The sequence below is a fragment of the Toxorhynchites rutilus genome, chromosome 3 (assembly GCF_029784135.1).
Source record: "Toxorhynchites rutilus septentrionalis strain SRP chromosome 3, ASM2978413v1, whole genome shotgun sequence".
Classification (NCBI taxonomy): Eukaryota; Metazoa; Arthropoda; class Insecta; order Diptera; family Culicidae; genus Toxorhynchites; species Toxorhynchites rutilus.
Window position 1 is genome coordinate 228,815,781 of NC_073746.1, and position 21,428 is coordinate 228,837,208.

Below are 21,428 nucleotides of genomic sequence, written 5' to 3' on the forward strand. Positions count from 1 at the left end.
GAACTCGCATTCCGTTATTCGCAGTCTTTAAAACAAAGTTTTCTCCAAACATTTATTTTTGTTGTTGTGTTTTGAAACCTTATGCTGGATGTAGAATTGTTTTCATCATTTTCAATTTATCATTTTAGTAATAATATACCTGAAGAAACCATTGTTGAAATTGTTTTCATTTTTTTGTTGTTTTAATACAAGTTATGGTCGAACAATTGGGCTTCTTATTTTGTTTAAATTTTCATTAGAGAGCCCATAAAAACTAATTTATTATGTTATTTGTGAAAATCAAATAACTAACAATCTGAATGAAAAAAATTGAAAATATGTTTCATTAAGGTCAATACCAACTCCTTATAAAATCATCACAGCAAAATATGAAGGGATATTAAACTCATAGCATTAGAGAGGGACACTTTCCTTGATCAGCTGGCGGGTATCTAGAAATAGTTTCGCGGGTGACCGGACTACGATTTACTCACTCATGTCTTATTGCCACTATGAATATAAATCAAAGTGTCAAGGAAAATCCAAATCATATCAGGTCCTAAGAAAAAATAACGCAAGCAACACCTCTACTTAATTGAGAAGGCAAAGTTTTTCGAAGAAAGTCAGTGCCACTGAAAAAAATATATTTGAAAACGTTATCGGTCTACATTTTTTTTTTGTTTTTTGCCGAATTCTCCGATTTCTGGTTTCTGGATGATACTATTTTTTGTTTTTTTACTCTTTTTTTTACTACTTTTCCTGGACCACTTCTAATATTTTATTTGTATGTTTTGGAACCTACATACCAAACCTGCTTCATTAATTATTCATTTGAATATAACAATATATATGTTCGGAAAAATATATCCAAATATTATTTTTCTTTGTTTATTTGCAGATGCACAGAACGTTCAAATCGAAGGCACAGACTGTCAAACGTTGCAGGTATAAATATTGGAAGAAGTGATGATACTCACACATATTCATACGCATTTCCACACATACACACACCCCACACCCACAAACTCATGAAGATGGAAGTTACGAATCGTTCATTCTGAGAGTCGCGTAGGATTTTGTACTTCTGATACGATTTGTGATTAAATGCTCCTCTAATTTACTCCAAACTTTGAAAAATCGGCTAGAAGAAACGACTGAACGTATCAATATGAAATACACCGCAGCTATGACAAAGCAAACCATCAAAACATTTTAATTCTCTTCGAAGTGTACTACACCAGTACGACGCTTTGTGTAATCATTTGGTCATCATCCCGTAGATGAACAGCATATAGCCCAAAACCGACTAAAAAGGAAAATTAACCATTATTCTTATGTTTGTCAAAACCAGTGCCACAGATTATCAAAATTTATTCACGAATGAAGGAATCAGACTTTTCCCAGTATCGGATGAATTCTCTTCTGTTGAAACTCAACACCATTTCTACCATAATAAGTATAACACAAGAGTCGAGACGCGTGAACTTTGTCTGGTATATTGATCGAAAACAACATGAATGAATTTCTAAAAGCCTACATTCAGGCACTTTCATTACTGTCAATAAATTTAGGTGATTATCACGTACGTTAAGTTGATCTTCATCGCTTGCAGTGAATTTTTATTGAAAACGTGTCACCCATTGCACATATAAATAGTGGTGTATGCCATTTCCGAGCAAAGATGCAAATGAAAAATGAACTTCATGGCAAGCTGATGTTGATGTTCATTCCACTGGGGTTCATTGATAGTGTTGTTTCATATTTATCGACTCTCGCTTGAGCAGTAGTTTATCAATACAAGGAATGCAGAAATTCGCCGAATTTGAATGTCGTGAACGTGAACATATTCAGCACTGGTCAAAACCAAACCAAGTGGTGTATTCTGTTGCGTTCCACGTGTTTTGTGTAGAAGTGGTCTTTTAAAAGGAATACACTTGCCTAAATCTCGAGACTCATGAAATGCTTTAAGGCCATACCTCCCAACAAAATGCGGAGACAAAGATTTCGAATTCGCTCCAGTTTAATGAGATGTGTTTTATCAACTGATTGGAAACAGCAAATGCCATAATCCATCATTCGGAGGATAATTGTTCGATACAACAATATTGGATCTCTTAGATGGGCATCCAACCAGGTTCCAGTGATTGTGCGGAGGAAGTTTATTATTTGTTGACATTTGTAATTCAATATATAGATATATGGATTCCTCAAGTACAGTAGAATCCGTTTATTATGCCTCCGTTTGTATTGATCAACCGCTTATTATGACTTAATTACACAACGAAGTTTGGTTTCATTTAAAATTATTTGTAAAAAAAAGTCAGATAAAATGACTACCTTTACAGTGGCATGTCACCTATTATGATCCATTTTTTGTAAATTATGTCCGGTTATAATACCCGACATTTTTTCACAAAACGCTTCGTATGACATCCGCTTATTATGACGTGTTTGTCAAATCTCTTAGATAAACGGATTCCATTGTATATCTGGAGTCGAAACAAATCTGAAAATACTTAAATAATATAGAATGAGTAATCGTTTTACCCAAAAGTTGATGCTTTTGTTGTGCTGGTAGAAGATTCCTAGGAAAAAAAATCTACTGTCAGTTTTTTCTGTAGAGAATTCCATTCCTAACTCATTGACCCTACTTGGCAAACTTTCAAAAATATCTTGTAATGGTTCTTGCAGGCCACATTCATTTGGAAAACTATTTGTAAAAAAAGACACAAATAGGTTTTATAAAAATAGCACAAAGGAGACCGTGATAATTTTTTTTTCTCACAACTTGTATTTTAGCATTATTCGAAAGAGGCGAAAGACCTCGAGAGTGTAATTTGTCAGACAGCATCTCTATTGGGAGTGAATCAAAGGTTCCCTAACGCTGAGAAGACTGGAGCCACTTGCTTCTTCCGGAAATAAGGTATCTGGATTTCTAAAGAAACTAGCGAAAGACAACCCTTCGTCTCCTTACCTCTGCGGAACCCAAATTGTGTATACAAGATCTAATTTGTTGCAAAAAATTTTCAAAAAAAAAAACACGCTAAGTCTCTTCAACGATTTCCGAATCCGAATTGAAGTTGGACATGGGCTTATTGGGATTACTATTTTTCGTACTTGTCCTTAATAATCCGGAATAATATTAGGCTTCAGAAATTGAATGATTGAATTCAACAAGCAATGCTTTCTGCCTCAGAATCAGGATTAGTCAATACGTTCTTAGTAAAGGATTGAACATACACCCAGGTTTTTTTACGCGGTTTTTTTCGCGCGGTTTTTTTTACGAGGTTTTTTTACGCGGATTTTCCAATTAACGCGTTTTTTTTTACGCGGATTTTCTAATTAACGAGGTTTTTTTTCTTTTAGCAACAACAGATGACCTCATTCGTGAGGAAAACCGAACTATAGCTACCTATATCCTGAACCAACGTAATTCCCGGAAAAAACTACGAGTTTTCGGAAGCGAGCAACACTTAACTTTTTACTTCCGTTATACATAAGAATAGTCCCATTTGATATCTGTCATTAGTTGACATGTTTTTTTTTCGCGGATATTCTAATTAACGCAGATTTTTGAATTAACGCGGTTTTTTTCACGCGGATTTTTTTTTCACGTACGTATTCCCCGCGTAAAAAAACCTGAGTGTAATAGAAACGCCCGATTGAAAACGAGCACTTAGAACTAGCTTCGAAAACCAGTCGAGTACCCGTCACTTCCAGTTTTTTAAGTTGAATTTTCTTGGAGATCCTTTTGTAATTGGCATAACAAGACTGTTCTGTTGATAGGTTTAAATGATACTCAAAGTGTCATTAGCTATTTACTAACTATATCCACAGTTCTCATAGCTTTCCAGCCCTTCTGTATTCCGCAAACAGTAACGACCTGAAACTGTCCAACAAGAGCGAACCGTTCGCGATGACAAACGATCCGGCAAATGTGACACAAAGATCATTCTTCGTTTGCACCGGACAGTAGGATTTAAATCCGCTATTCATAAAGTCGCCAAAGGAGACTGAAAAAGCCTGTATCATCCAAACACCGAACAAAGAAGCTTTCATTGGGCACCGCTAAAAACGGAAACGTTCCTCAATGGAGCCTCCCGGCAATTCTCGAGCGGTCTGGCCATATAATCACCGGTTAACGAAGTAACGAAATATTCAATTTAGAAAAATCGCTCCCGATTCGTTCTGCCGTATAAATAAAGCAGCATTAACGCAACCGATTGTGCAAAATCACGCCCCTGATAAAAGGCCCCATAATGAGCCGCAGGACCGCAGATCGAGAGTGTCCACAATTCACGACCGCTTCGGAATGCGCAAGACATTGTCTCATTTCAGCATGCGAGATCGCGCAGAACTTGTGATAAATTTCGCAACTTGTACGTACAAACCGGCCTTACTGGATTGCATTTTTTCCCATAACTGAACATCGTCTAGCCAACTTCCACTCTTGTTCCAGAAAGTTGTCAACAGGCATAGCACAAGTCGCAAGGCTTTCAGAAATTTGAAAAATGCCCCGATAGAATTTATTACTCTATTAACGGTCGTAAATCTCCCAGGCAAGGGCTTCGGTAGAGCTCAGGCGTAATCGAATCAAACCGGGGAATAGCTTTTCGTTAGGACTCCCAACTTTGTGTTGATACTTGCTCGTTTGTTGCCGTTGCTTTTCCGGTCCGATATCTGTTACATGTGGCGGTACATAGCAGCGCGCTGTAGAGCATGTGGTTAACAAGAAACTTTCGATCTTGAGCTTTGTAGTATCCAAAGCACGGACAGATAACCACACAATTCGTGTGGTCTATGCCGCTTCTAATTATTGGAAGATTAATCAAACCAAGTCCCAGATAAAACCATCTGAGTAAACCTATAAATCATTGGTGGGTCATGTGATTCAGTGACACAATACGGTTGGCTCTAATTGAAAGTTGCTGTAAATCAAATCTTGATACGACATTTGCATACAGAGGTCAGTTTATGGAAATTGCAGCAAGACTGGTTTGGATATTTTTTTTTGCTTGACGGTGTACATGATGTTTCGGTAATGTTTACATGTTTACAATATCATTGCAGGGTTTACACGCTTCCTACATGGGTTTCCGCCACTCGATGTGTTCCCAATATGCAATTTGATTCTCCTTTCACACTTGCAGTGACATGTTAATTAAATAAGCTCATCTGGTACGGCTCGTCGTGAGGCAATGATTCCGTCACGCGTAATCGCTTAATTAGCCGCCAGAATGCGCTTAATAAAAATGATTATGCAGATCGGAATGGCTGTAAAATATGCCGACAGTAGCCGCCGTCTTGGTGCGATTCTGCACCATATTGATTCCCGTGGCGATGTATCGGCCTTTTTTTATATCTGACAATGGAACGCATACCAGCATTTCGGGGAAACGATTAGCATGATCACTGAATGCGATGGCGTCACACAGAGGTGGAGAGGTGGGCAAACGGCTGGGGATTCACTTAAAGGTCTTCATAACATATAAAATAAGAGATTAAAACAATCAAATGCTTATCTCCGGTAGCTGTGAATGTTTAACTTTCCGAGCCTGGTCGGGACAGAATAAGTTATTTCTGAGTCCGATCGGCGCTAGGAACAGTCGGCGCAGGAAGAAAGTCAAACAAGTGGGAAATTAAAATCACTCATAAAATTAGTAGTCGTTTTGTCGCGACGCCGTTCGAGTGAGCGTTTTCGTTTCGTTTTCTGATAACGTAAATATGGAAGGATCGTATTCACCAAAAAGAGTAGAATACTATATGACAACTACACAAACTAATTTTATGAGAGCTACAAGCTATTTTGGAGCATAGATCCAACATGAAACATAATAACCCAGGTATGTTATCAAGGTTTACGCTTTGCTAGATAAGTAATAAAATTGTCTTAACAGACCATAAAATGGGCACACAACAATATATCTATGTTGTAACAGTAGAATTTTCGCCATAGTAAAACAATTTTTCGAAACATTCAATCGGAAATGAGAATCAACAATGTATTGAATGTGTTCAAATGCCCAAATCTTCCCCTGATGACGGTAAAGATACAAACGGAATACAAACTTTCATTCGAATCAAAAATACATGTGTTTGAAATATGCATTGTTAGGACGATTTCATTTGGAATTACTCTATAGATGAACCGTTCTGTTATACAACTTTCTTCCATCTATCAGGAAGCCTCATTATGCCCTCTTTCCAAAATCGTTGAAGCTTATTTGCAAAATATTCATCTAGGTGCGTATTTATTTTTCCTATGGACTTGTCATATTTACCACGGAGTGAATTTTTAAGCAGTTTAACAAGCAATATTCGGATAGAGCATGGTCTAGGGAGTACGAACGATAAGGTTGAACGTTCCAATCAAATTGTAATAACTTTTGCTTCACGGCCAACGCAACATGCGGTCTTGAGTTGTCGCCATGAAAAAGGACGCCTCGTCGGTTCGCCATATTTTCTGCTATGAAGGCTGAAAGCTGATCCATTTGTGTTCAAATTAATCACTCACTATTTTTATTATGTATCGTTGCTTTGTGAATATTAGTGGCACCAGCTATTTTGCGATCTTCCAGTGAGCTCAATCTCGATAAGATCCGTCGTTGCAACTCGAAACTGTCAGCAATGAATTTTTCAACCCAATTGTGGACTCCCGTTTCTTTTCTTTGCGATATTACCTTTTTCAAACAATGAAGCATAACATGCCGCAAATGATTCTTTTGGCTCTCCATGTTGAACGGCGCAGAACAAATTTTAATAGAGACTTTGTCACCAACAAAACGTACTTTGAAAGAGCTCTGGGACGACAGAAACGGCTAAGAGATAGGCCCGGGTTTATTCAACAGATGGCGTCACTAAAAAATCAACAAGATTCATTTCTAGAGGTTCATCTGTTACTAGCTTATGTGTGAAGTTTCATGACATTTCGTTTATTTGTTCACAAACTACAGTTGGTTAAGTGTCACTACCTGAACATTCGTATAGAAAATGGAAAAAGAGAAATATCGTATTTTGATCAAACATTGTGTTTTGATGGGAAAAACTCCTGAGCTATAAATCGTTCACCGCTGCATCACGTATGTTCGAGCCTAGCCGAAACCTCACGAACTACTAATGAGGTAACTTCTTCCAGTACGGTTCAACCAGGCACACCGCTTCCAGAATGTAGGCATATATCTTGCCGGTCCTATCCACGTAGGTACATCCCTGAGGAACAAGCACAATTCATTGTCTGAGGAGTATATCGCAGATGTGGTCTGCCTGGCAACAAAATAAGCACATCTCGAGTTGGACCCTAACCTCACCAGTACAGCATTTGTCGCAAGTCTTCTTCTATTACCAGGCGCAGAGTGAAGCTTGCTCACATATACTGAGACAAAGCCACAAACTTCGAGGGTGCCAAGCGTGAGCTCGAGGAGTTCAGGAAGCTGTACTCGTCCCAGTACCATAAGGATAGCGTAGGAAGATGCAGAAGATGGCTTCCAATTCTATTTCAACCTTCTACGGTCACCTTCGTTTGATGATATTTCGGAAGCCTGCGTCAAGTCAGTGAAGAACGTGCTTCGTAAACTAAGGGAGAATACCCACTTCACGAAGACCGCTGAATGACATGCCCAATCCAGCTAAGCAAGAGTTTAGTCTATCTCAGTGAAAGCGAGTACACAAGCTCACATTCTGGTCCGTTGACAGCAAGACTATCTAGCCACATTACAGGTAACGCTGGTATCGAGCTCTCGATAACCTCGTCGTAGGATCCATCGGGGTCTTCAAAGAGGAGAACATTACGCCTCAGAAGTGACCATTCAAACACGTTATCAGCATTTACCTTGGCTCTGATGTGCGAGTGCGGATCACCACTATTAAAACGAGTACCGGAACAACGAAGCGGGCTATCCTGCCAATTGGGGTGAATCATGTCACCATTGCGTGGAATTCTACTCAAATCATCAAAAATTCAAGAAGCCAACATTAACAGCTGAAAATCCTTACTTAGGAGCTGAAAAAACATAAAAGTGAGCCATCCTGAACAACCGTAATGTGCTCCCGTGGTGGAGTGATGAGCGTCACGCATTATCATGCCGGGTGTTCGTGTTCAATTTCCGTTTTGGTCGAGGGATTTCTCGCCAAATTTTCAAATCTGAACTGAAATTCGTGGTTGTGCGGTTTGATATACTTTCTGGGTCGTTTTTTTTGCGAGTTTTCGTGTGTCTTTTTGAAGAAGAATGGTTAGGTGCTAAACAATGTGTGTTACAGCCCAGGACGAACAATCAAGGAAAACACACACACACATCGATCAATGGACACTTTATTTACAAACTACAAACTACAAAACGAATTTATACAACTACAAAACGCACATTTGAAATATTCAATCAAAATATACATAAGAATATTCATCGCCACTTACATAAAACATTATTTGCATAAAACATTATTTGCACAACACATAATAAAGAACAGACAGACAGCACAAAACAACAATCACAAACAATAACGAGCGAATTGTCATGAGACAAGAACGATAGAAATGGACCCGCTATACAAAGCGTAATTTTTCATAGCGAATATTCTAGATGTAACTCAAACAACATTTTTTTTGGATTACTTATCTAGAGTAACGCCGTCGATTAAGGTATGTTTACGTCTCGACTCAAAAAGTATTTTGTTTTTTATATTCCATGATCATAACCTAACTTGTTCAATAAAAATACAATACAATGATAACAGAGGTATGCTTTTCCAGTATGCAGTATGCAGTATGGCTTAACATGTGCTATTATTTCGGATAGTTATATACCAAGAATGATTAAACAAGAAAACAGGAAAATTTTAAAAAAAATCTGAATGTTTTGATGTTTATTCCTCTGCATTCAAAATAGATAGAGTGAATACCACCCTTCTTTGACACCATCCAAAAATAATATCTTATCTCCGGCGGAAAATTGTAGACGCCGTGAACATCAACACCCATGAGCGGTGGGACTGTTGCAGCGGGATGCGTTAGCGACGACAAACTCATATAGGATGATTTGATTGTCTTTTGAGATAAATAAATTAAACGATTTTTAATAATACTCTTATTTATTTAAAATTAATTAAAAGCTTCGGGGCAATCACTGGGAAAGGCTCAATCCGGTGATGCGCTATGTGCACCTTGAGTCAAAAATGTTTCACGTGGTGACGGCTGGCGGTGATGCTGATGGTGGTGGCGATAGAAAAGAAAAAGGCCAAACCTCATTAAGTGCGGCAGCCCAGAGCCAGAAAGAGTATGCTCACCTACCACCGGTGGGGAACGTAACGAATGATATGTTGATTGTCGGCACTTTGAGCAATGTTTACTTCATCAACCGTAAGGAAGCCGGTTTACAACGCTTGATTAGAAAAAAAAATTACTATGATATGTAGTAACTCGGAAGAAAAGCAATCAGCGAAATTATGAATATGGGATTCAATTATAATAATGCTTTCTGAAATACTGTTTTCAATCAACAACGCTGTGTGATCCAATTTGGTGAATATAATCAAAACCCATATATTGTGATATTACGCAAAAACGGATGAACCTATTCGACTATAATCTAAACAATGCAACTGCTGTCCCCCAGGAAAGGTTTCTTGTTTATCACTTTCCCCGACACGAGGTATATGTTTCAGAGATGGCTTTAATGTGTTTCCCATTTTAACAAACCTTCATTATTACGATTATTATTATTATTTTTATTATTAGCAGCGGACAAACAAACCACCATAAATCAGAGAAGATGACTGTCCGGGAGTGCATCCATTCGCCAGACATTGTGCATTTGCGATACTAGCGACCGATGCTGCTGCTGAAATGCTACGTGTGATCGCTAAAAGGACTTGTTCTTCAGCCAGGCAGCCGTCGAGACCCAGAAATGTTTAATGTCTTTCCGCCGGCCGTTGCTTGCGAGGAAACCAAGAAAATGTAAAATAAATGCATCTGCGAGGCGGCGGCCCTTCTGCAATGCACACGGTCCGTCTGTCTGTCTGTCGTTCCACTGTCACACGCGCGAGATTTCCCCGGGCCCCATTGGGAGACACTTTGAACGACATACAACACGCGACAAGTACTACCAATCATCAGGCAATAAAAAGTCAAAATCAAACCAGCAAAGTATACATCATTAAATTGCATTTTATAATATGCCCCGCGCCGCAGCGCCGAGCTTTTCCCCAGCGTTCATTTCGTTTGGAAACGTCGTGAAATGGATGCTGGAATGGTGACAACTTCGGCACTACATATAATTTCGCGGCTCGCAAAACGCGTCTTCAGCGCGAAGCCGTAACAACAGTGGTACGTGTTGAGCTAAGAGGTTTCACTTCTGTTACATGCAACGCTGACATTGGCATCACCCTGGAACTGCACAATGCGAATCTGGTGTACGAAGTTTCGTATTTATGAATTATGTTCCTAGCCTAGGTTGGGACCCTAGGTTGATAAAAAAAGAGTTATAAGAAATGACACTGGAGATATTCCGAACTTCCGTAGGGCATGTATAATTTGACTATCCTCATGGATGTCAATTCAGGTATCCTCATGGATGTCAACCGGTATGAAAATTCAGCTGTTTTTTTTTTATTTTCCAGAGCTCGAAAGCCAGTTGCTGATTGGAAATTGCAGTTCAAAAACTAGAAACTTTTTTTCAAAAAAATTATTAAAATTGAAAAAAATTAAAATTTAAAAAAGTAATTCCATATATATTACTGTTACAGTATCAGTATCGGTAATTTCAGCGGACTGGTTTGCATTTTCGCTTTTATTAAAGTAAAAGTGTAAATTGTACGGAATTTTCTTTTTGTTGACTTCGATTGTTAACACCCTTTACTCAAAACTGAATGGAATGAAACAAAAAACAGTGTGTACGTGAGATATTGATCACTAAAACCAGCTACCGACAAAAAAAATGGCTTATTTTTTCCTCAACCTAATATATTATTTGTGTATCCTAATACTGACCCAATTTCCTAAAGTTATACGGATAATGGTGTTTCCTCGGTCACACGAAAATGGAAATATTTTTTTCGAAAATTGGTGAAAATTCTGAACAAGCTGTTCGATAAAAGTAATACAGTCAACTCTCCCTAACTCGATGTTCTGTATCTCGATATTTTCCCTAACTCGATGGATTTCATGGCACCATCGATTTTACAAGCATTCTTCTCTCCATAACACGATACCTCCCTAACTCGATGCCTCTCTTACTCGATGTGTTTTGATTCATTTTTCCATGGATTTTCACCTCCCTAACTCGATTGATTTTCGCGTACATGTTTTTGTGCGTTATTACTTCAGATTTCAATTGCCCTTGAAAGTGAAGACGGAGTGTTCGTGTCATCAAACAATTTCTTTTCAAGTATGGAAAACCACGAGAAACCTATCAAGCGAACAATCAAAACGCTAACCATTGCGCAAGGTTTGAGCATCATCGAGCAGGTCGAAAAATATGGACGGAAGGGGTCTGAAGCTGCAAATAATTTCAGTATTGCACAAAGTGCGGTATCAACACTACTCAAACTAAAGTAAAAATGGAATCGGAATGGAAAATTGTATCTAGACCAAAAGCATATAAGGTTGGTCAGAATCGAGAAGCTGGAACGGTCAATGAATTTTTGTCTTGTCAAGCTAGACAAAATAATTTACCCCTCTTCTATTCTTCGGGATATGGCTTGAGAATTTGTCCAGAAACTGGGAAATCCTAACTTTAAAGCACAACCAACATGGACGGGAGTGATATTCCGCTGGCATAATTATTGTTCGTTCGATTGCTCAACGTCTTTTAATAATTAGTGCAAAAAGGACCAAAACGTGATTTGCTGTGATCTGATGCCAGATACCGATATACTAGAAAGTGTTGAAAAACCTGAGAAAAACGCTGAAGATAGTAGTTCTATTGAGATGTTAATTCGAACGTTAAATCAAACCTGAAGAATATGTCCGGAATATTGAAATCAACTGAAAATGTTCCTGTGAAACTATTCGAACATTTCTTTGTGATTGAACAGTTCCTGCGTGATCGTTACAATTCAGTTTGAGTAACATACTTAATCAATATTTTCTTTGTTAACCTAGTGCCTCGTGCAAGTCGGACTCGATTATATACAAACTCGATGATATACAAACTCGATTATGTAAAATTTTGTACTCGATTGTATACAGTTTGAAAAAAAAAGTTTTTTTTTATAATTCAAATATGAATAATTTCAAGAAAAAAAATTAACCTTTCAGCATTAAGGTGAAATTTAAGTGGCTTTTATAAGTACAGAGGATTAATCAGAATTCAATTTCTTCATCAGGAATTGTTTATATCGAAATTAAGAGAGATAGAAGTTTGTTCGTCAAAGAACAAATTGTAGAGAGGTTAGAGAGCTTTAATTTAATTAATAGAAACAATCAAGTTTAGTATGAATTTTTAGGATAAAATTAATAATTACAAATAAAAAAAAAACTTTTAAATTTTCCACTTCAAAAATGTTATTTTAATCCACTAATTTAGATGTTCCACTACTATACCCTGTACTAAATTTTCTCATCTTTCAAATGAAAGCAACAAAATCGGATTACGTAGCATACTTTTCAATGTAGAGTCAGTTTGAGCCAACAGAATCCGAAACAAAGAAAAAGTTCTATAAGTCTGTCATCGTTGAAATTCCAACATATGCGTAGAAGGATTTTTTTCGTGAAATATAACCGTCTATAACCTCCTGAAAGATTCTGGAAAAAATATTTTTTTTATATGAGAAAGGTGTTTTTTTACTTTAAGGGAATGAATCAAAAATTCAAATTAATACCATAATTGGGACACTTACCCTAATATATGACAATTTGAGACATAAAAAAAATAGGAAAAAATGTTCTGTATCTCGATACCTCCCTAACTCGATGGTCCTTTTGGATATCGAGTTAGGGAGAGTTGACTGTACAAAATATACATTATTCATGTTATCATATGAAAATCATAATACTTTTTAGAGATTTAAGAAGTATCATATAATGAAACTCATGTTTCAATTATTTTAGACAACTTAAAAAAATAAAATATTTTTTTTTTTGTAAACAAACATGATATTATAATTCCCCAAATTTTAGGTCATATTTTTTGACCTTCCTATACTCGCGCATACGGTCTAATAGATAGGAAAAGCAATAGTTCTGTTTTGAGTAGGCTGAATAATATTATTTTGAGAAAAAAAAATTGAGGCTCTTGTTTTTTTTATTCTTAGGGAAGCGTGTTTAAAATTTAGTTTTTTTCTATTTTGCCTTTATTTTTCAATTTTTTAACAATTTTGTCGAAGAAAACTTAAAGAAGAAAAAATCATCAATCTCGGAATAATGACTTGACTGAAAGTGGTCGTATGATCGACATTTTTGGTCGATTCAAAATGGAATTATCCTATAATGATACAGTAAAAACAAAAATAATAAATATACTGCTAACGTCAGTTCCTATTTTTTTTATACGCTGGGTGCTGTGATTTGCGGACATTCTTTTCAAAAAAGGAACAAAGACATAATCAAGAATAGTTAATGTCGGCGATTCCTATATATTTAACGGAGAGTTGTGGGTGACGAAAAAATTCCACTACCATCTCGTGTGGCTACATTAGACAAGTGGAACTATTTTTGACACTAGTTTTTCAAAAATTTCTTATAGAACTTACTTATATCGAAATTAAGAGAGATAGAAGTTTGTTCGTCAAAGAACAAATTGTAGAGAGGTTAGAGAGCTTTAATTTAATTAATAGAAACAATCAAGTTTAGTATGAATTTTTAGGATAAAATTAATAATTACAAATAAAAAAAAAACTTTTAAATTTTCCACTTCAAAAATGTTATTTTAATCCACTAATTTAGATGTTCCACTACTATACCCTGTACTAAATTTTCTCATCTTTCAAATGAAAGCAACAAAATCGGATTACGTAGCATACTTTTCAATGTAGAGTCAGTTTGAGCCAACAGAATCCGAAACAAAGAAAAAGTTCTATAAGTCTGTCATCGTTGAAATTCCAACATATGCGTAGAAGGATTTTTTTCGTGAAATATAACCGTCTATAACCTCCTGAAAGATTCTGGAAAAAATATTTTTTTTATATGAGAAAGGTGTTTTTTTACTTTAAGGGAATGAATCAAAAATTCAAATTAATACCATAATTGGGACACTTACCCTAATATATGACAATTTGAGACATAAAAAAAATAGGAAAAAATGTTCTGTATCTCGATACCTCCCTAACTCGATGGTCCTTTTGGATATCGAGTTAGGGAGAGTTGACTGTACAAAATATACATTATTCATGTTATCATATGAAAATCATAATACTTTTTAGAGATTTAAGAAGTATCATATAATGAAACTCATGTTTCAATTATTTTAGACAACTTAAAAAAATAAAATATTTTTTTTTTTGTAAACAAACATGATATTATAATTCCCCAAATTTTAGGTCATATTTTTTGACCTTCCTATACTCGCGCATACGGTCTAATAGATAGGAAAAGCAATAGTTCTGTTTTGAGTAGGCTGAATAATATTATTTTGAGAAAAAAAAATTGAGGCTCTTGTTTTTTTTATTCTTAGGGAAGCGTGTTTAAAATTTAGTTTTTTTCTATTTTGCCTTTATTTTTCAATTTTTTAACAATTTTGTCGAAGAAAACTTAAAGAAGAAAAAATCATCAATCTCGGAATAATGACTTGACTGAAAGTGGTCGTATGATCGACATTTTTGGTCGATTCAAAATGGAATTATCCTATAATGATACAGTAAAAACAAAAATAATAAATATACTGCTAACGTCAGTTCCTATTTTTTTTATACGCTGGGTGCTGTGATTTGCGGACATTCTTTTCAAAAAAGGAACAAAGACATAATCAAGAATAGTTAATGTCGGCGATTCCTATATATTTAACGGAGAGTTGTGGGTGACGAAAAAATTCCACTACCATCTCGTGTGGCTACATTAGACAAGTGGAACTATTTTTGACACTAGTTTTTCAAAAATTTCTTATAGAACTTACTTGAGGGGCCTAGAATGAAAGGGATGTAAGTCATTTGATTGATTTCTCTACATCGTCTCTCTCTTTTGGTCATAACTTAGCTACAAATACATTCCCAGCTGTGTTTGACAATGTGGAAGATAAGTCAGAACCTCATCTACAAAATTATATAGCAAACTTGAATTGCACGTTTTGCAGTTGAGTTATTAAGTAAAAAAAAGTTGATGAAGAGGAATCGATCAAGTCACCTACACCCCTTGCATTCTAAGCCCCTCACTTCGACTTTATTTACTTTCAACTTTATTGTATTTATTTACCTTCAACTTTATTTTAAAGAATACGGGGTCTCTCAGATTAAATGCTCACGCAACAAATTTTAATAGCTTCTACAAAAGTGAACCGATTTTTTTTTTAAAAACGAAAATAAAGCTCATTTTAGTACATTTTCGATGTGACCACCCCTGTTTTCGATAATCCGTTTTAAACGGTGAACAAAATTCTTCATGCACAACTCTAACATTACGACTTCGATGCTGTTGAAAATCCGAGTTATTTCTATAGTTCCTCCAAATTTTTTGGCCTATTAACATAGCAACGGTCCTTCACGTACCGCCAGAGGAAGTAATCGACGACGAGAATTGTTGAAATTCGTACCATAAGAGGACGAAGTTTCATTAAGGCTTCGGTTGCTCGAGTAATACGATTTCGCTAAAAATACACGTTCTCGTAAATTGTACATCTTGACACTAAAAACCATCTGACTGAACTTTTCCACTGAACGGAAAATGTAACGAAAAATCAAGGGATTTCAAATGCATATTACGTAAAATCCTTATTGCAATATATGTCATACTATATACCAATAGATAGAAAATTTATATTTTTTTGGTTGTAACACAAACAATGAAGATACACTGCGTTTCAAAACTATATAACCACTCAATTTTTTCTGAGTTTCCAGAGATATGTAAGAAGTTAGACTGATTATTTGAACTTTATTGTTGTGTTCAGGCGCGAAACATTCATGAAATTAAAATGTCAGTGTTTCATAACTATAGAACTCTGGAGAGACTCTCACCCTTTACAAATCAACGTCATTTTCACATGAATTACAATATGTTTCTAATCTAACGACATCTTTAGTTATCAATCAGATCAAATAACTCATTCGGGGTGGTTTCGACCAAGCTGCGTCATGTTGTAGTGTGTATCTGTATCTGTATCTGCCATGATCTTCCGGATTTTATGAATTGACTATAACATCGTTTTTGATGCAAAAACAGCAGTAAATGATTTAGAAGTACTTCGTTGCACTTCTGTGAGCTATGTAGTAAAACAAGTAAACAATTTAACGAATTAAGTAGGTATGTTTTTCAAGGCTAGAGGCTAATGGATTTTGTAATTTAAAGCCTCTATAATAGAAAAAATCAATCACTAAACGTTCCAACTTGAGTTGCAAAGGAAGGATACGACCTAAAATACGCTTAGTTCGTAAGGTTCTCGCGAGCGCAAGATGATTGAATCAACTATCTTTAGATTTAAAAAAACGTAAACCATCGGCCTTTTTTAGAGTCCCAAAAATTGCTACTACAGAAACTCTTTCTTCTCATTCTTAAATAATATCTAAACTATATAATTGAAAATAAGAATTACGTAGCCCCACGACAAGGATACGATATTGGACACCACTGTCATATATCTCGAATCACGCGTGAGCTGCCAGAAATAGAAGTTGAAAAACCGAACCTCCTAACAAGTATTATATTATAAACAACTCGAATTTCCGACTTTCAACATAAAATACTCCTAGCAGAAAGCTGCCAGCATAAAAACAATGTGTTTGTGTAATAGATGAAAATATTCTAAAGACGTTCTAGTGAGGGTGAACATTGAAAATAATGTTTGAATAATTTGAAAAGAGAATCCGCGAAGCCCGTCAAATGGCGAGCTTGGGCTGTAGAGGGTTTAACCAAAACTCCGTCGTTGATCCGCAGAAACTACTTCAATCGAATTGACACATTAGGCGATTATGATCTATTTTACTAGAGACAAAAAAAACTCTACCCTTCATTTCAGGCCGGCACTCCGGATCAGTAAACGATCAACGAGCTTGGCCAATCAAACCCGAAACTGGCTGCGCAGACAACAGAGATGGAAGACGAACCAATGAGTCTTTGCTTTCATTCCTCTCTGCAGCGTTTCTTCCTCCGGCTCAATTAATTAATCATTTCCCGACTAGTAAACGAATTTGACGCATGAGTTCAACCCAAAACGTGTGTGTGGTAATTGACCTATTGGTGATCGCTGAAAAGGCTATTATAGTTAACGAATGGGCACATCTACATTTGTTGCTTTCATTTACCTCCACGACTCCGGCTATCAGTGGAGACAATGATTAAGATGTTTTTGTCGGGTTTGGAAGGCATTAAAGGATCATCAATTTTAACACTTCGAAGAATAGAATGTGATATTATTGATCGTTCGAGCATGCACGAAATATTCAGTTATTGTTAAGTGACATAATTGAATGACGAAGAAAAATTGTCCCTATCAGAAGCCATTTATTAATTGAATGTTGTGACACGTTGCTAGAACAAGTCTCCGCAATAAATTTGTCCCGTGGCCGGAAATTCGAGTTGTAAATCATTGTTGACTCGATGTAATTCCCCTAGACATCACTCCTTGTTCGTCAAGGTGTATACGTTTATTGAATTATAGCAGTTATTCAAGCGTCGAGAAACAGACCTACAATAAACCGGACAATGTTGACAGTAAAATATAAAGAGTTAAGCCTCGCTCCCAGAAATTGTACCGATGATAAAGAGCTAAGCTCTGCTCCTCTTTAGACAATCAAAATATTTTGACGATACGCTGAAAATATTTACAATGTTTGTTTGTCTATGACGCGTGAATCATAAATTACCGAAATTGGTCCATCCACTGCTGCTCGAGAGTCCGACTGCCTGCTCGTCTAACAGTTAGGGAATCCATCCGCTTCGTCGCCGCATCTTACGCAGTGTGTTGAAATTTATTATTTTAATTAATCGTTTTTACAACTGTTTGGAATATATTTCTCTCACAGCGCCGCTCTTTGATTGAATCATAAAGCAGAAAAGTGGCATATTTCGCTTTGTATTAAATCTGTCTATAAAACTTTGAACCTATTATACTCCAGCAGTTCGCTACGGGAATCTGCCCTATTCCACTCATTGTGCATCGCTCCAAAGCACCCCGCAAGCGCCAAAATGGAGTTCAAATTTCTCACCTGAGACAATATAGGCGCATATAGAGCAGTAAAACCATAATGCCGTAAAACTGTGCTGTAGTTTTATCACTTCAAATTCGATAGTCCACCAGATTAAAAAAAGTCTTCGGAAGTCGTAAAAAGTGGTGCAATCGAATAGCCTCCGAATCGACACTTTTGATCGTTTTTGTTTTCGATGGAGGATTAATTAGTGAATTTTAATCGAAAGCTTTTAACTTTCGGTGACAAGGAAATTTTACGATCGTTGCCTGTTTTCGTATTTTTCTCCTCTATCTCCCGCCATACTTTGTCGACGGATTACCGCTGAGTGGTTTATGGTCTCCGGTTATTGTTTTCACAGAATATTTGAATTCGATTGGCCAGATAATTAGCGCTTTTGATAAGATATGAAACGTGAGTGGAAATCCGAGAAAATCACTAAATATATGTGTCGCAAGTTGAATCTACGAGCGCGATAGCTGTTGCATCCCTCGTTAATTGATGTCTTTTATACGGCGGGAAAAGTCGTTTTTACATCGTCGTCGGAGTTAAAACACAACGTTCAACACTGACATTTTTTCCCTATAAACTGCAACGATAAAAATCGATCCTAATCTGGATTCGAATATCAAAATGTCCAGGAAAAAACAATGCGTGGCCATAACTTCTCTCCTGATCTTGATAAACACGATAAATGCTGTCAATTGGAAACAGCAAGACAAGTTTCCCCTTAAACCTAACCGAGTGCACTCTTTCGGCTCAACTGACAGCTGTCGTTGATTTTCGGCAGCATTCCCTTTCTTCAGCGGCGAGACACGTCAGAAAATGCACACATTTCAGCGTAATCCTTGAGCATCAAATTGCCGTCACAAGGGACAATCTGTAAACCATCGGCGGCCTGATATCGTGGAAAGCCTACCAAGCTCATCGGTTGGCAATTCATTAACGCAATTAAATTGAACGAAAAATAAATGAAAGCTTCTCGCAAGCGAGCCACCGGCAGATCAACACTGGTGATAGCCAATCGAACGCACCACGAGATTTTGACCACGCGAGACGGCGTGAGCCAACCACGGGAATCGAGCATCAGAGTGGCAGTAGATCGACATCTCGACCCTCCACCCTCGTATTGGTGCCATGACTCAGCGGACGACGCGTACACGGTTGGAGCGAACAGAAATGGACTTTCGATAATCATTATTTGATTTGGAGCGAAACAGAAGCTATTAAAATTAAATAATTTTTGTCACGCGATCGAGTGCTTCCGAGCGAATCGAGGGTGCGTTGCCGAAAGGCGAATTTTTGCGGCCGGGATGTGCCCCTTTGATCCTGACAGAGTAAAATGAGCAAACTTGAAGCCTTGTATTGGGATTCCCCTTAATTCCCCGCATACTTACATTCTGTCAATAATTACCGAAAATTGATCAATGAATAACATTCATATTTATCGCCTTCAAAGCACTCCAATTCGTTTGTTTATTACTACAACCAACCTGAAACGTGTTGTAACTATCAAGGATCTTGGTATCGTCTTAGACTCAAAGCTAACGTTCAGCGACCATATCTCATACATCACCACCAAGGCATCTAGGATGTTAGGGTGGGTTTAGACTAGGGATATATTCATGTGAAGAAATATGATGAGATTTATAGAAATCGCATCAACCGTTTACACTAGCGTGAACTTCTATAATGAATATATTCATATCTTCGGTAAATTTATTCACCTGAAGTAGAACTGCATCCAACTTTAGTGATTTCTCACCAGTGAGAAATTCACAAGCGTTTACATATGCTGAATTTATTCAAGTTATATATACCTCGAATAAGTGTATCATATTTACACTTACCCGTTTACACCTATTTTCACGTAAATAAATCCATCTATAGCTATAGATCTCCCTAATGTAAACCCGCCATTAGGTTTCATTTATCGCATCACAAAGCAATTCAAAGACCCACATTGTATCAAAGCTCTTTTTTGTGCTTTAGTGCGCTCTCATCTTGAATATGCCTGCATAGTATGATCTCCCTACTACCAAAATAGTGTCCAGCGAATTGAGGTGATCCAGCGGAAATTCGTCCGTTTCGCCCTACGCAACTTACCCTGGAGCGATCCTTCGAACTTACCCAGCTATGAGGATCGTTGTAAATTGATCGGACTCGATTTGTTGCGCTTACGTAGAGATGTAGCGAAGGCAACTTTTATATCCGATCTAATTTCCTCGAAAATCGATTGTGCTGATCTTCTTCAGTCGATCGATTTTAATATACGCCCTCGTAACCTGCGTTCACATACATTTCTCTGCCTTCCTCACTCTCGCACAAACTACGGTTACAACGAACCCGTATCGAGTATGTCTCGTGTATTTAACCACTGTTACTTATCTTATGACTTTCACTTATCTCGCGCCAGTTTAAGAAAGGTATTCTTGACCGCTCTTTCCAGTTAGGCATAGTTTTAAGTAGATTAAGTATTTTAAGTTATTAATTTATTAGGTATCATTAGGGCACTCATGTGCAGGCCTGTTGATAGTAATGAATAAACAATTGTGTAAACCAAAGTTAATTTTTAGCACATGTTATGGCATCCCGATTTATTACATTAAATGAGCTGAAAAATAACAGAAAATGTTCTATTCCCCAATACATGTATATCATTTGTATGATATATATGCTAGAGCCAACATGAGCGAGCGAAACAGGAGACATATTTAAATGAATGCATATGAAACCTTTTCGTACCGTTTTCGTTGCTCTCTCTTCTACGACGTTCATTCTTCATCGTCAAATGGACTTCACGACATATTGAAGTGACTCCCTCCAGAGTGAATTCGTTTTTTTCTCTCTCATGTATCATGTATGCATGTATTGATGTTTGAGTTCATGGTGGGTAAACGATGGAGCCGCTCATTGATGGTGTAACTACTTTTGACGTGGGACTACGTCTGTCATTTCTGTTCCGGGGTGTAAGTTCAAAATTTCGAAAACGAGAGAATGACGCTTGGAGTGCAAGGTTTTAAACGTTAATAACTCTTTGGCGGCTGAACGAAGTGGTATGAAAATCACTAGTTTTGATTGTAAAGTGACGGGAAGATGGTCTCGGTTGCTCGCTCGTTCGCCTAAACGCAATGCATTTCTCTCCCAATTCCATTTCTTTTCTGCAGTCGGATAGAACGGAACTT